Here is a 15,981-nt window from a genome sequence, read left to right on the forward strand (position 1 = left end):
ATGATGTTATGTGTCAATGCAGTGTCATAACATTTGATTATTCATTCTTTTTTGAAGTATAAAACAAGTTCTTCTTAATTTGCTTGGAAAGAGATTGTGTTCTGGACAAGTAAATTAAAAGGTGTGTTCTAGCAATGACCATAATATAGGTATGAATTGTTGCAATTGCTTTTTGGTGATAAGAAATAAACCCTTTGGGACGCCTGTGTAGCTCAGTGGTTGAACATTTGCCTTTGGTTCAGGTCATGATCCCAGGGTCCTGGGATGGAGTCCTGCATTGGGCTCCCCCCAGGGAGCCCGCTTCTCCTTCTGCCTATGTCTCTCCCTCTCTCTCATGAATAAATAAATAAAAATCTTTAAAAAATAAAAAAAGAAAGAAAAGAAAGAAAGAAAACCTTCGTCTAGTCCTTCATAGAAACCTACAGTTGCTAAAAGTAAAGCACACTGAGTGGCATTTTGTTATTTACTTCAGTTCAAAATGTTAAAGTTTGTGTCAATGATGTGCAATGTAAGAATTCAAAATATTTACTGAGCACTATAATGAAATCAGCACTTTTCTGATCTTGGGCTCAATCAGTGAACAAAATGGGCAAAGATTTCTGCTCTTTGAAGTAATATTTTAGCAGAAGACACAGATCAATTAAAAATATGCTTAATACACACATACATTAAGTGGTATGTTGGATGTGTGCTATGGAATAAGAAGAATAAGGAAAATTAAGTAAGAAGGATCAGGAAAACCAAGGGAGAGGGAGTGAAGGGCCATTGTATTATCTCAGATGCTTATGGTGACCTCACACAGAAAGTGACGTTTGATCAAAAACTCAGATATGAGGACATGTAAGGGACTCTGCCTGCTGTTTCAGGCAGAGGGACAAGGCAGTGCAACCCAGCTAAAAAGGAAGAATAATCTGTGATTGAGGAATGGCCAGAATGTGGTGTCAGTGTGGTCAAAGAGAGGAGGGGTAATATAAGAGAGCTAAGATCAGAAAGCTTTGGGGTGCTAGATTTTGTAGGTCTTCATAGGCTTTGGGAAGGGTTTGGGTTCTACTCTGAATTAAAAGGGGAGGCATCAGAGAGTTTGGAGTGAAGGAGTGACACATGGTCTGACTTATTCCTTGAAGGGTTCATTTGGTTCTTTGAGAGGAATAGATTGTGGGGCAAGAAGAGCAGCAGAGACCAGGGGATTACAGTAATCCAGCAATTGATGACTAGTGATTACATTATTTAGAGGAGGTAGAAAACTATACAGTTAAGAGTTCTCAAGGTCTACACCTACTCTGAAGATGTTCTGTTCATCTTTTGGAAGTTCTTCTTTGGCTGGTTGAGGCTAACCTAGGAGAAAAGTAGGCAAAGACGGTTCCAATGTTTTAAGCTGAACATTGTAAGAGTTGAGTTGCCAACAACTGAATTGTGGAATTCTGTGGGGAAAAATGGAAAGATCAATTTAGTTGAGGTCCTTTCGAGTTTGAGATATGTCTGTGAAGATGTCAAGCAGTGGCTTGGGTATATGAGGTGAGGAGGATGCTACATTGAGGCAGAAGTATAATTTTGAGAGACATGAGCATGGAGGTGGTTTGTGAAGCTGTGAAACTGGATGAATGATGAAATGAGTATTCATTGAGAAGAAAAGTGATATTAAGACCAAATGCTGGCACTATAATATGAATAAGTCAAGTGTAAAAGAAGAAACCTTTAAATAAACTGAGGGAGAGTACTCAGTGAAGTAGGAACGCAATGAAGGAGTGTTCTGGAAATCCATTGAAAGACTGTGTGTCAAAGAGGAAAATGTGATCAAATGTCTCCATTTCTATCACTGGGCCAAATAAAATGCAACTGAGAACTGAGCATTGGTTGTAGCTCTATCAAGGTCATTAATGATCTTGTTGAGAGCAGTCTTATTGGAGTGGTGGGTTGAGAGAAAGTAGGAAGGGGAAATTGGAAAAGAGAATATAGAGAATGCTTTCTAGAATATTTGCTGCAAAGGGAGCAGAGAAAGAGTAGAAGCTGGCAAGGAATAAAATTAAGAAAAGATTTTGGGTTATATTTTTGTGTATAAAGAAGAAAGTACATTTGTAGCATATTTTTGTAATGATGATAGTGATCTAGTAATGAGGCAAGACTTGATGATGTAGGAAGATATCTGAGAATTGCTGGAACAGCGTACCTGAGAAAAGGTTCAGATCTAGTAAGGAGAGGAGAGATGATGTTGCCTACTGTTGGAGTCATGTAAGGAATATGTGAAGCCAGCTGTTGATAGATGATGAGATGTGGTGGTGACAGGCTATGGAATTTCTCTATTGATTGCTTTGGTTTTCTTAGTGAGGGAAAAACCAAGGTTACCAGCTGAGAGCAAACATGGAGAGAAGATATGGAAGTTCGAGAAGAGACAAGATGATTTGAATAATTGTGAAGAAGGACAAATAAAATTGAAACATATTATGCAATTTGCAGGTAGTATTGAAAGACTGTATAGGTCTGTGGCCATTAATTTTAATTTTTTAATAAAAATTTTTAAAGACTATTTATTTACTAACAAGAGGCACACACAGAGAGGCAGAGACATAGACAGAGGGAGAAGCAGACTCCCTGCAGGGATTCTGATGCAGGACTTGATCCAATACAAGGATCTCGAGATCACAACCTGAGCCAAAGGCAGACCCTCAACCACTAAGCCACCCAGGTGCCCCTGTGGCCATTAATTTTTAAAGTGAGGTCACTCAGCATGATTCTGGTCTTCTCTACCCATCTTCAATTTTAACAATACAGGTAGAATCTGAAGATTTTCTCCAAGTGAGTAAGAGCAAGAAACAAGTGGGGGAGGGGAGCAGCATATGTAAGGAAAACGTGTAAGAGTTGAGTTGAAATTTCAGCAAGACTCTTCACTCTCCTGGAGACGGATGAATAATGATGGAAAGATGGTAGGATTAACCAGTTAGATATCCTGTTGGGTGGAAGGTTTGTTGGAAGTGAGAGACAGGTGGAAGTTAGTTGGAAGGACACGTGGTTGGGAGGTAGTGAGGGATCCTCTGAAGGTTATAGGTAGCAGCTGTTTCTAGGATATGGCCCTGGAAGTGAGAGAGTTGAGGGTAAGGATGGTAGAGGAGAGGAATGCAAAGAAGTGGCAGATCAGAGGAAAGACCTTCTATTCATGAAATAACCAAGAACTAAGGCAGCTGTATTTTGGGGAAGATCACAGCAAGTGTGGTGCTAGAATTTTCCAGAAATGAACAGCAGTGACCCAAGAGTTAAGAGATGATCTGAACAATGCAGGTAGTAGGTCAAAGAACAATAACAACAACAAAGACAACAGTAAGAATGTTACATGAAGGGAGGAAGGTGAATTTTCTGGAAGCTGTTGTGAGAATCTTTGGAATCCTCTACCTCATCATCTGGCCCAGGAACACCCAGCAGTGGGAAGAAAAGCAAACGTGATTAGAAGGCACGAAGGGGAACAGCAGCCACCGGGCAGAGCCAGGTTGTCCTCAGAACAAAATGAGAAGGAGTGTTCAGGGAGGATAAGGTATGGGGCTTTGCTGACAGTGCCGTTGGTGTCTACAGGGTGCATGTTTGCAGAGGCTGTAGAGAGATGGAGAAAACTACAGAGCAGAGGGATTATTTACAGGTGATTTGCAGAGACCCGGAAGCAGAGACCTGGAAGTCTGAGCTTCCCTGTTGGCTGGCCAGAACTGGCCTAAAGTTCTACTGAATTCTTGACAGAAGGCGGAGAGAAGGCCATCTTAGGGGCAGGGAAGGGTGAGTGCCTGGGCCTTCGAGGTGGTGGACATAGATACATGCCAGAAGGTATGTGTTGGGCTCACTCATGACCTGTTTTGGGGAAAGAACATTCTCCTTCTAAATAAATGTTTTTCAAATTGATCCCTGCCAATAGACTGGAGAAATTTTAGGAAGTTAGATTATACCAATCGGTTTATCTCTACCTGAGATGATGTGGTGAAATGTTTCAAGAAATGCTATGTAAGATCATATTAGTGTGAAGTGATTCTGCAAGGAATTCCCAATTTCCAATTTGGGGGAACACAGAGAGGAAAATACAGGAATCATGTTAATTTTTTCTGTGTAACTGAAATTTCATCCCTAAGTTTTAAATTATAATTCTGTTAGGTCAGGCATAATGATGTTTTAATAAAACATTTTATTAAGTTTTAATTGCTATTTTCAAATTTCTCCTGTTTTTTAACCGATTTATTTTGTAAGTTGTTTAAATAGACATTAATTAATTTCACAGAATGTTGAACTCTGCATAATTCCAGGGATACTAGGAGTCTATGTCAGTCATATATACTTGAAAATCAGAAATATTTTATTTAAAATTTCTTCTTTAAAAATTCATCATGCGATAATTAATTCAACTCATTGGGGATGAAATTTTCTACAGTAATTGAGAATTAACAATCTATTATAAAAGAAGGCTATGAATAATACATGCGGAAGCTTGTATAATAATTCCTTACAAGAATTTGTAGGAGTGTGATGTTTTGTGTGCCCTGTCACTAAATGTCTTCCTTAAGCTTGGTCGGGCAGGAACTTATCTCCCACCATGGACACCCCAAATTGCACTGTCTGGTACTTGCAGCTACAGCAAAGTGGCGTGATCCACATTTGATCCAGCATATATTCTACTCTGGAGATGGAATGTGCAGAAAATACTAGTGCAGAAAGGACAGGGGGAGATGGAGGCAGGAGGAGAGAGAAGGGAGAAGAGACAGAGGAGAAAGGGAGGGAAGGAGGAGGGAGGAGGGGCGTCTTTTAAGACTGCATTTGTTGGAGGTAAGAGCCCCAAAAGATTTCAGTATTAGCATGAAGCAGCAGGTCCAGGATCCCAGTGATGCCAAGTCTGACGTGGGCCACCTTTCAGGGGAGGCCAGCCATGTGAAAGCGTCATCATGACGTTCTGACATGCCTTTCACATGGCACGACTTTGGCAGTGATTGTGGTCCCCTAACCACATGCAGGCTTGTCTGTTTTCTGAGCCAGATTCTCCCTCCCTGCCCTTAATTCCGAGTGACTCAGTATCACCAAATGGAAAGAAATGGCTAATGAGGTGATCACGGGGCCCAAAGTGCACAAAGTCAAGGGTTTAGGAGAAGGAAGCAGAGTCTCTCCTTTCACTCCTGCGGACACAACTTTGCATCCCTTCTCTCCCCACCTCAGGCCCGCAAGGCTGACATCCCAGGACTACACTGATCTGCTCCTTTGCCTTCCTGCTCTAGGTTGCATTGCCCACGAGGGAGACACCAGCAGAAGACTGGACTATAGAAAGGGAAGGTATTTGACCCCTGGCTTCCTCCTTGCTGGGCAGCAGGATTTCAGCAACTGTAGTTTCCTACCAGGGGCCACAGCTTCTATTGACATGACTTCTCCTTCATCTGTTGGTGTTTCCTTCTCCAGCCCCATGGTGGCTATTAATTTTCTGCTACTGCTGTCACAAAGTGGCACGAACAGTGGCTTTACACAACGGGATCTTACTCTTCCATCAGTCTGTGGGGAGTCATCCAGATTTATTCCTTCTAGATGCCTCTGATGGAGTGTTCCAGGTCTTTCTTTTAGCTTCTAGTGTGACCAGCAATCCTTGGTGCTCCTGGCTGCTGGCTTATCACCCCAATCCCTGCCTCTGTCATCACCATGCTTGCCCTGTGAGTATGTGGCTCTGTGGCTTCTGCTCTTCTTATAGACCTGAGTCATATTGGATTAAGAACCCACCTAGTCCAATGTGACTTCATCTTAATTAATTACACTCACTTGATTAATTATACCTGCAATGACCTGATTACCCAATAAAGTCACATTCTGAGCATCTGAGAAGGGCATGAAGTCAAGGGCAATCCTATCTCTCTCAGTACTGGTAAGAACAGCTTTTCTGCTCCTGCTAGCCTTGAGATGGAATGATTAATCTTGCTCACAACCTTTAAAGTGCTCCCTTAATTAAACTTTCCTTTTTGCCCTCTGAATGTTCTCTTTCCTGTTGGGATCCTAACTGAGACTGAGCCCCTGTGTTAAGGGCTCAAAGAATTCAAGGCTTTTGGGTGGAGATTCTGGACTGAAGGGTGGGGATGCCATATTTAATGAGAACTAGATGGCTGAGAAAAGAGGGATAATGAAACCCTCAAAAATCTTAAATCCTGGGATCCCTGGGTGGCGCAGCGGTTTGGCGCCTGCCTTTGGCCCAGGGCGCGATCCTGGAGACCCGGGATCGAATCCCACATCAGGCTCCCGGTGCATGGAGTCTGCTTCTCCCTCTGCCTGTGTCTCTGCCTCTCTCTCTCTCTGTGACTATCATAAATAAATAAAAATTTAAAAAAAAAAATCTTAAATCCCTCGCACATGTAATAGACTGACCCAAGGGCTTTTCTATAACCATTGAGATAATTTCTGGTCTCTTCCAGCACTGTGGCAGAAGTACTTAAAAAACAAACTCAAGTATTGATTTTGCAGGTAGCCAAGAGACAACATCAGCATGCTTTGCAGTCTTGCAAGGTCTCATAAAAATTTAGTATGTTGATGATGAACAAGTCAGAGCCTTGAGCTTGAAAATGACGAAATATAGGAAGGTGGGGTGCTCAGAGATATAAAACTCAGCACAGGACCAGGCCCTGATGCCAGCCCACACCTCAGAGACCTCTTATAAAGGACTTGATGCAATGGTGCAAAAATAAGTGTATAAAGGTTAGACTTATTGGTGAAAATATCCCTTACTAGAGACTCTAGATTCTGTATGCAAATTAAGTCACCGGGAAAGTTCTAGTTATTTCCATGACACTCAAAATTGTTGCTACAATGAAAAGAACCCAAAGATTTTGGAGCACTGAAACACCAGAGGGGATTTGGTAAGTGTAATCAAAGTTCACTTCCTAATTAAGGCTATCCCTTTCCACATCCTCTACAAATATGTAGTGGCAGGACTGTGTTCCCCAGGAATCACTGTTATGGCTGAACTCGACAGATAGGCTGACGATGTTGGTAGCATACTGTGCATTGAGACTGGCTCTCTGAATTCACTGGGAATGGGTGGGGCCAAGGCGGGATTATCAGAAATAAGGTACATGAATGTTTACATCAAGCAATAGTGCTTGAAGGGTAATCAGGATGGTTTGACTTACAGAGTTTTGAGGTGATAGTTAATTGGCGATTGGTTCCCTGGAATAATATTAGATAACCCACTAGAGTTCTATTATGCGTATGTAATTACTCAAAACTCTTGGTCTATGAAATAGATCCACCAAAACAGACGATCATATCTTCTGATTATTTCATAATTCTGAGTTGATTGAAAAATTTTGAACTCCTTGAATGAATGGAAGACTTAGTAACCCTGCTGTTGGGAGAGGTTGTGAGGGGAGGGAGTATATGGAAACTCTGTACTTCTGCCCAACTTTGCTGTGCCATGTAACTACTCTAAAAATAGATTCTAAAACCCAAGAAACCGATCACCTCCTGGAATATTAGCAGTAACTTCCTATGGTGCCCCAGTTTCTCCTTTGGGTTCTGGTGTGGTGCTCTGGGTGCTGCCAGGTATCCCCACCTGGCCAAATGCTGCCCCTGACATCAGGATGGCACAGTGGGCCCCTCCCTGGAGAGTAATAAATGTGTTATTAATGTTTTACAGTGTTTAATACAACACTTCATTTTCAGTCATCAGCCTCCCTCTCTCTAGGACTCAGACATGCCTCTTCATGAAAATGGAAGTTCTACTCACCTGAATGCTTAGAGAGGCTCACAAATGTCAGAACTTCAAGTGTCTATTGCCACTGCTTCTGGATGCTTCCAATTTTATATGGTTTATCCCTAGCCTAGTGACTCCAGGGGAAGACTTCATGCCTGACTGCAGATTTGGCACATTTCTGAACTGCTCCATACTTACCCTGAGCATCATGACAAACCCAGGCTAAGGCACAGGAGTCCCTTTGGGCCAGTAGATGGCTGTGAGGCTTTTGTAGAGGTTCTGGTTCTTTCACATGGAGCCTGAACCTTAAAGGATTGCAGTACCACAGCTCTCTAGTCACCATATAGAATCTGAGAGACACCAGTACCTCTCTACCCCCCACCCCCCCATCCCTCCCAGGAGCTCAGTTATGTGAACCGACAAGTGAACTTTGTCGATGCTACACTTGTCGACAAGTGAACTTTGTCCATTCATTTCTCCTAGTTGGTCATCAATAACAATTTCTCCCATTGTTTCTATTTTCATTTATTTCATAAATAGAGGTTCTATTAATTATTTTTTTGATGGAACAAAATACAACTTAAAATATACACATATACATTCATTTCTGTAAGTGTAGATAGATAACTTCTGTTTTATATTGAAATGTGTCAGAAAATCAATTAAAAAATTATAGTCTATAAAAAAGCATCTATTCGTCAAAGATTTAAATATATAGGAGATTCAAATACAAAAGTTTCAACCTCCAAAAACCTATTTTTCTTATTTTTGATAGCTCAGAACAAACCATTGTTATATCAAATTGTTCTGCATATAGTAGCTACTTTTTTGTTATCAGTTATGATTCAAGAATTTTTGCCAAACTAACCATCTAGAAATCAATGTAATATTTTTAACAAAATACATCCAAGTCTTCTTTTTAACCAAGTGGTTCTTAAAAAGAACCCTACTACATTAAAACTAATAAGCAATTCTTGCATGTCTCATTCACAAATTTTATGCATCCTTTATCTTAGAAATATTTTTTGTAATAGGGCTATAATTTATAGTCTGTAGAGTTTCAGTTTAAGAAATGGAGTTTCTGACTGTCTTTACAAAAGCTATTTAATAATCAAAACTTACTCTTGAAAAAGAAGCTATACTTTACTTCTCCCTTGAGAACCAATTTATCTGTTTACAAAGTCCTTTGAAGAAACTTATTTTGTTTTGCTTTTGATTTACTTGAGCATTGTGTATTTTGATTGTCAACTGTTTTATTATTAGTATTATTAAAATCATGACCTTGTTATTGAAAACATGCATGTGTTTCCCTTTGTTTTTTCTAAGGTTGTGCTTTCCTTAGCACCTTCTCTTAGAAAAATTCTGATATCTTAGCAATTCTTGCCCAATTTAAAGTTTATTTATATATAATTAGTAAAATATAACTTCATAATTCCAAAGAAAGTCCAAAAGTCTTATTTAAGATTTGAAAATAAAATATCTTGAAAAATCAAAGACAACTTCCCCCAAATATTTTGCATGAGTGAGATAGAAACTGAAAAAAAAATAGTCTCAATATCTTCAAAATTAAAAATAAATTCTACCAGCTATATAGAAGTGTAGGTTTCTGAAGAATTTTGTCATATTCAAAAAAATCTAAAGTTACACTGTCCACAGTGGTAGCAACTAACTATATATGACAATTTAAATTTAAATTCGAGGTCATTAAAACAAAATGAAATAAAATCATTTTGCCTCACTGGCTTCGAGTTCTCAACTAGTGGTGACATGATATATAGTCTGGTTGCAGAACAGTGCATCATCCCTGGAAGCTCTAGTGGACAATGATGATCTAGAACATAATTCGTTTGAATTTTTCCAACAATAGCTTTCAGAAGGCATCTAGATCATGGTTTCTTAAGTCATATTACATAATGCCATAATGTTGTTAACTTTTTAACAACAATTTATGTGGAACCTCAAAAGAAAGATTCATTAGAACCTTCTGAAAGCACTCAGCATATATTTTCAAAAGAAATAGGTAAAATTTATATCTTAAAGTTTAAGAATCTGTTTATTCCAGTGAATAGCAGTGCAATGTGTATATTTATCAATCGTTCAGTTTTGCCCCTTTGTAGGGTGTATATCAATCTCTATAATGGCTTTAGCCCGAGCTTTCAAGAATTAAGGTGTCTCAGGATGATGTGCAGTAGCCTCTCAGGACCTCTTGGCCAATAGAGCTTCTGTGGTTTAATGAAATAGAAATGATGGCAGTTTTCATTCACAGATCTGATTCATGCTTACCCAGATTGTATAACTAAACTTAAGATGTAGAGGAAAATCCCTATATAATGACAGCTACTAGATTTAAATAACTTTGAAAGATGAAACAGAAAGCCACTTCATGGTTTGCACATGACAGGGACTGGAAGAGGAATAAAAGGACTGATGAGTACCTTCATGCTGTAGAGCAAAGTTGGAAATGAAAATGAGTTTATGATTGTCTGCATTTATTGCATTGTCAATAGAAATTGAATGAAATTCAGTGTAGGTGATTGGAGGATCACTGCAGTGTGAGAAGATGAGGGAGAAGAATGTTGCAGGTGGAGGGAAGAGCCAGTGCAAAGACCTTAAGGCAGAGATGAGCTTGGTCTGATGAAGAAGCAAGAGCGTATCCAAATGAGTGGAGCACAATGAGTTGGGGAAGAATGGTATGAACAAAGGAGTGGGAATAGACATAGAAACAGTTCCTGGTGTTGACAGATTATAGAGAAATAGTGTTGTAATTTATGAGCCAGCCAATGAATACAAGGCTTCCTCATCTCTAACTAGGTGCTTTCTATCACCTACCTCTCTGTACTATATCATATGATGTGTATGTCAAAGTGAGTCTATCATATCTGTCTATATCTATTGTCTATCTATATCCTGAACCTACTAAAATTCTAGGTATGGAGCATCTAACCACTTAATTAGCAATAGCAGATAAACTTTTAGTAGACATCTCAAATCTTTAACGAACAAACAGATTGTCTCTTATCCCCCCTGCCTAATAATCTCCTCTTCACCATACCTCACTAAAATACTTGTGTCTAACTCCATGCATTATTCATGATTTCTCTCAAACACTTGCATTTAATTCATTAGCAAGTCGTGTCAAATCTATGATGAAGATATATTTTAAATTTATTGGCTTTTGCTATTTCTCCTCATGATGCCCTAGGCCAAGCCACTTCGATTCTTGTTAGTAGAACTATACTCGTGCCCATAGCCCCATCCAGTCCAACAAGCTTCTCTGGCCTTGTGATGTCCTGTAACAGACTTCTGTCTGAATCCCTACGTACACCATTCCACCACAGTAGCCTCCATAATTAAACTTCACTCTGCCATTCTCCTGCTTATGTGGTATTTGGGCTGAGGAGTTCAGCAAATCACTGGAACAGGTCATAACTTTTCAGCTATCTATCCAAGATGATGGAGTAATTCCCAAGTGTGGTACAAAACTCAACCCTGCTGTGCCAAAGAAAAGTGTCAGGAGAGAAGAGTCACATCTGCAATCACAGTCAGCCATGTGATTCCAGATATCCACTCTCACTAGGAGAAAGGACTGAGAGAAAGCCACACTGGATAGGACACCTGTATGCTCTTCCTTCCATTCATGGAGCTTAGAGAGGGCCTTTGGCAGAAATGGTACAAGGTCATCATTTAGCCTGGTGGCTTATCAGCAGGCATTGCACATCTGAAACACCCATGGAATTCATCCCTCATACAAGGCCTCTCCAGAAATTCTGACCTAGTGCCTTTGTGTGGGTATAAATGTTCAGGATTTTAAAATGTCGCGCTGCCAGTAATTATGATGTTCACATTGCTGGGAATTACTAAGAAATGATCTTCTTAATCATATCATCAGGTATAAATGTCTTACATTCCCATTTAACTTGCATTATTACCTGTATGATATTGGATGGTAGATTCTCTCCTTTGCATAACCTAATTATAATTGGCTAAAAATGAGCTGTCTAAACATTTTTATCAGCTGTATTTTCTGTTCTTCCCCTAAAGAGATAAAGTCAAAGTCCGACATCTGAGGTCACTTAAGCTTTCAGTGCTAGGCTGAGAATCCCAAATACAGAGTGGATAAAGATCTAGTTATGGTTCTTCCTGCCCAAAACATCATTCAGTTAACAGGCAATAATCAATTAAAAAAATTTTGGCAGTTAACTTTTTTAACCTGATCAAACTCTTCATCGAATTTAGATATTGGCATTTGGGCGTCCCAAAGACTCCCTCCACTCAGCATAAAAGAAACGTAAGAAGTTAAAAAGTCAAGACTTTGGTTTGGGGAATCTACATTATATGTAGGCAGCCTCTTAGGTACGCCCAAAGATCCTGCCTCTGAGGCTCATAAACCTTAGTAATCCTTTCTATGGAATATAGGTGGGTTTCGTTACTGGCTTCTTACTAATAGAATGTGGCAGAAGTGATGGGATGTAACTTCTGAGAATAGGTTATACAAAGACAGGTTTCTGAGCTTAAATGCTAAGAAAATGGTGGCTTCCATTGGTATTTTCCCTCTCCTCTCTCAAGCTTTTATATTGCTCACTCCTGGGGAGGGCATCTGCTCTGGTGTGAAGAAGCCCTGTAGAGAGGCCCATGTGTAGGGGACTAGGCCTGCCAACAAACCAAGAGAAAGAGCTTAGAAGTGGGTCACCTTCCCGCCAGTCAAGACTTCACATAAAACTACAGCCCCAGTCAATAGTTTGTCTGCAGTCTCATGAGGGACCTTCCTCCAGAGGTACTTAGCTAAGCTGCACTCAGATTCCTCTACATGAAGCCATGAGATAATGAGTATTGGCTACTTTAAACTGCTAAGTGTTGGGGTAACTTTCAGTTGTCTAGTAATATCAGACAATGGACGACTAATATTCAGTCTATCAAATTAGCATTACATATTATGTACTGCTTCCTGGAAATAATCTTCTGTTTTTAAAACTTTGTCAATAGTTTTTAAATATTATGCACTGACAAAGAGCAAATTTTGATTCAGTGAAATAAATAGTGCTGACATTTACACAGATCAAACAAGATGGTATACATATGCACTTCTTTTTTTAAGCTGTTCATGGGAGAGATTTTTGCGAAAGCGTTGTATGTGCAATTCAAATTAGGGATACATCCAAAATTTCTCATACAGATAACGATTTTTTAAAAAAAATTTGTGTTTCTCTTTCCATCTAATATCTTTCTATTGCATGTATATATCTACTTATACACTCATTCATTCCTTTATCAATGTATTCACACTTTATGTGAAAACAGCAGGTTTTTTACTAGTCCCTTATCTCTGTAGCTACAGCAACAATCACAAGTCAGATTCTAAAAACTGAACAACAAGAATGTTCACTTAGTCACTGATTATGGATGTTATTCCTTATGCCTGAGGCAGTGGGTCAAGAGGTTCCAGGCTATCAGCACTGTTTAACAGGAAGATTTGTGATGTACACCTAGTGTTTAGTTTGAGGTCTGCACAATGGCTGGTCATGTAGCTTCATGAATAGGCCCAGTTAAGAGACCCTTAAAATTCACTCAATGCCCTATTATGAAATTTTCTGTGGCTGATAAGACTTCTTAAGCTTGGAGTTGGCCATCTAAGTTACAAGATATTTTATCTTCAGTAGCATTGCAATTGCTTTGCTTTGCTTCTAGGACTATTTAGATCAAACTTTGCTTAAAAGACATTCACATACACATTAGTATGGTTATAATTTATTTATTTTTTAATTTAAATTCAATTAGCCAACATGTAGTACATCATTAGTTTCAGATGTAGAGTTCATCAGTTGGCATATGACACCCAGTGCTTATCACATCACGTGCTTTCCTTAATGCCCATCACCTGGTTATCCCATTCCCCTACCCATATCGCCTCCAGCAACCCTCAGTTTGTTTCCTAGAGTTAAAAGTCTCTCATGGTTTGTAGCCGATCACAGAAAGACAATCATCTGCAATTATCATATGTGGAATATAATAAACAGTGCAGAAGATCATAGAGGAAGGAGGGAAAACTGAATGGAAAATAATCAGAGAGGGAGACAAATCATGAAGATGGTTATAATTTTTAAAAAGTGAAAATCTTGGCAAGGATATAGAGAAATTGAAATCCTTGTGCATTGCAGGTGGGCCTGTAAAATGGTACGGCAAGTGTGGAAAACAGTATGGCAATTCTTCAAAAACTTAAACATAGAATTATCATATAATCCAGCCATCTTACTTAAAAGTATATACCAAAAGAATTGAAGTCAGGAAGTCCAGCAGATGTATGCTCATGTTTATGGAGGCATTTATTCAAAATAATAAAGTTAGAGGAAACCAAGTGTACACATAAAAAATGTAATATATATATAGATAGATACATATAGATATCATGATATATATATATATATATTCCATTATAGTATTCACCATAAAAAGGAAGGGAATTCTGACACATACTTCAAAATGGAAGATTTTGAGGACATTATGTTAAGTACAATAAGCCAATCACAAAAAGACTAATGCTGTATGATTCTACTTACATGGGGTTCTTAGAATCGTCAAATTCATAGAGACAGATAGTAGGATTGTGGTTGCCAGAGGATGGGGAGAAGGGATTGGCGAGTTATTATTTAATGGGCACAGAGTTCGTTAGGGAAGATGAAAAATTTTGGATATAGATGGTGATGATGTTGGCATGACAGTGTAAGTACATTTATTGCCACTGAATTGTACACTTAAAAATGGTTAAAAAGATATATTTTATTTTATGTATATTTTACAACAATAAAATATTTTTGAAAGGTAATTTTATTTTATCCTTAAAAATATCTGCCTGTAACTACAATAATATCCCTACCTATCCTATCAAATATATACATTTTTTCAAAAATATATTTTATAAACTCAAAAGTAGTATGCTAATAGGTCAAAAGAATACGAAGATTCATTGTTTAGGTTGTCACCTTCAGTAGCTCTTTGATTTTTTAATTGACTGCACTGCATTCATAATTGATATTCCAGAGACTTGCATTCTTGTTGCTACAGGCTCCAAATTGGAGGAGAAGGAGGAGTAGCTCCCAGCTGTCTGGATGCCTAATATAATCAGAAGCAAACATCAGTATGCAGAGATGTATGATTGAAAAAATGCTAACTTACTGCATTTCTGAGAGAGGCACAAATGTGGAAAATAGGTATTCACTGGTTGAGACTTCTATAATGCTATCAAAAAGATAAATGTCAAGTCCTCCTCTAATTATTCATACTAGTATACAACCTGAAGACAAAACATGACGATCAGGGTAATAAGTTCTCAAAGTTTCTGAGTCTCAGAAACAAGATCTGAATGAATATGTAAGGATTGCATTTTTGAAGACTTGACAAAAACCACTCGACCTTCACTTACCTTGAATGCATATGGTCAGGCATCATGAAGAGTGTAATTGCAATGACTGATTGGATTATCTTACTTCTTTTAAATATTTTTTCTGCTATTCAATTTTTTAATTAAACAATAGAATATCTGGCTATACTTAGCCATCTGTGGCATTTGCTGCTTCCCTCATTCACAACCAAATGCTTTCAAAGTTATGTTAAGGTGTCTCCAAAATTGTTCTTTAATGAATCCTTCTCTTTCTGTTACAAATCCTTTTAGCTAAGACCATTCTAATCTTTTACCTAATCTCTAATACAGAGAGGCAATTGTTATTTTTAATTCCTGATAAATATCACCTGATTTCCTCATTGCAACTAAAGTTGTCATTTTAAGAAGGGAGATCTTAATTAGTCTTAGTGAAATCCTTCCGTAACTCTCCAAAACCACTAGACAAAACCAAAACACTTTGACTTGTTGAAAATATGCCTACTTATGGTCTCACTTATTGACTCTTTGTTAATTTTACCCTAGATTCTGGCCATGTTAAACTACTTGAACTTCTCTGAGATTATCATTATATCATTATGATTTTGACTTGCTGTTCCTTCAACCTTTATTCCTTATCTGCTTGGAAACTTTCTTTTCAAGTATTTGCCTCTGTAATACTAAAATGAAGTCTTGCCTGACTCCTGTCCTATTCCTTTCCCTTTTAACACAAGCCACAGTGTGTTATACTCAACTGGGGGCACTTCTCTTAATAGCCATCACAATACAGTCCAAGCATGGGAATGTAGCTTGCCTTCATCATTAGACTATGATCCTCTGGAATGTGCCTGTTTGTATTTGTATCCCAGTGTTTCATTCATGATGGAGTAGAATTATTGGGATTGCACAGTTGCATATAAACCGT

This window comes from Nyctereutes procyonoides, unplaced genomic scaffold (assembly GCF_905146905.1).
Source record: "Nyctereutes procyonoides isolate TBG_1078 unplaced genomic scaffold, NYPRO_anot_genome, whole genome shotgun sequence".
Lineage (NCBI taxonomy): Eukaryota > Metazoa > Chordata > Mammalia > Carnivora > Canidae > Nyctereutes > Nyctereutes procyonoides.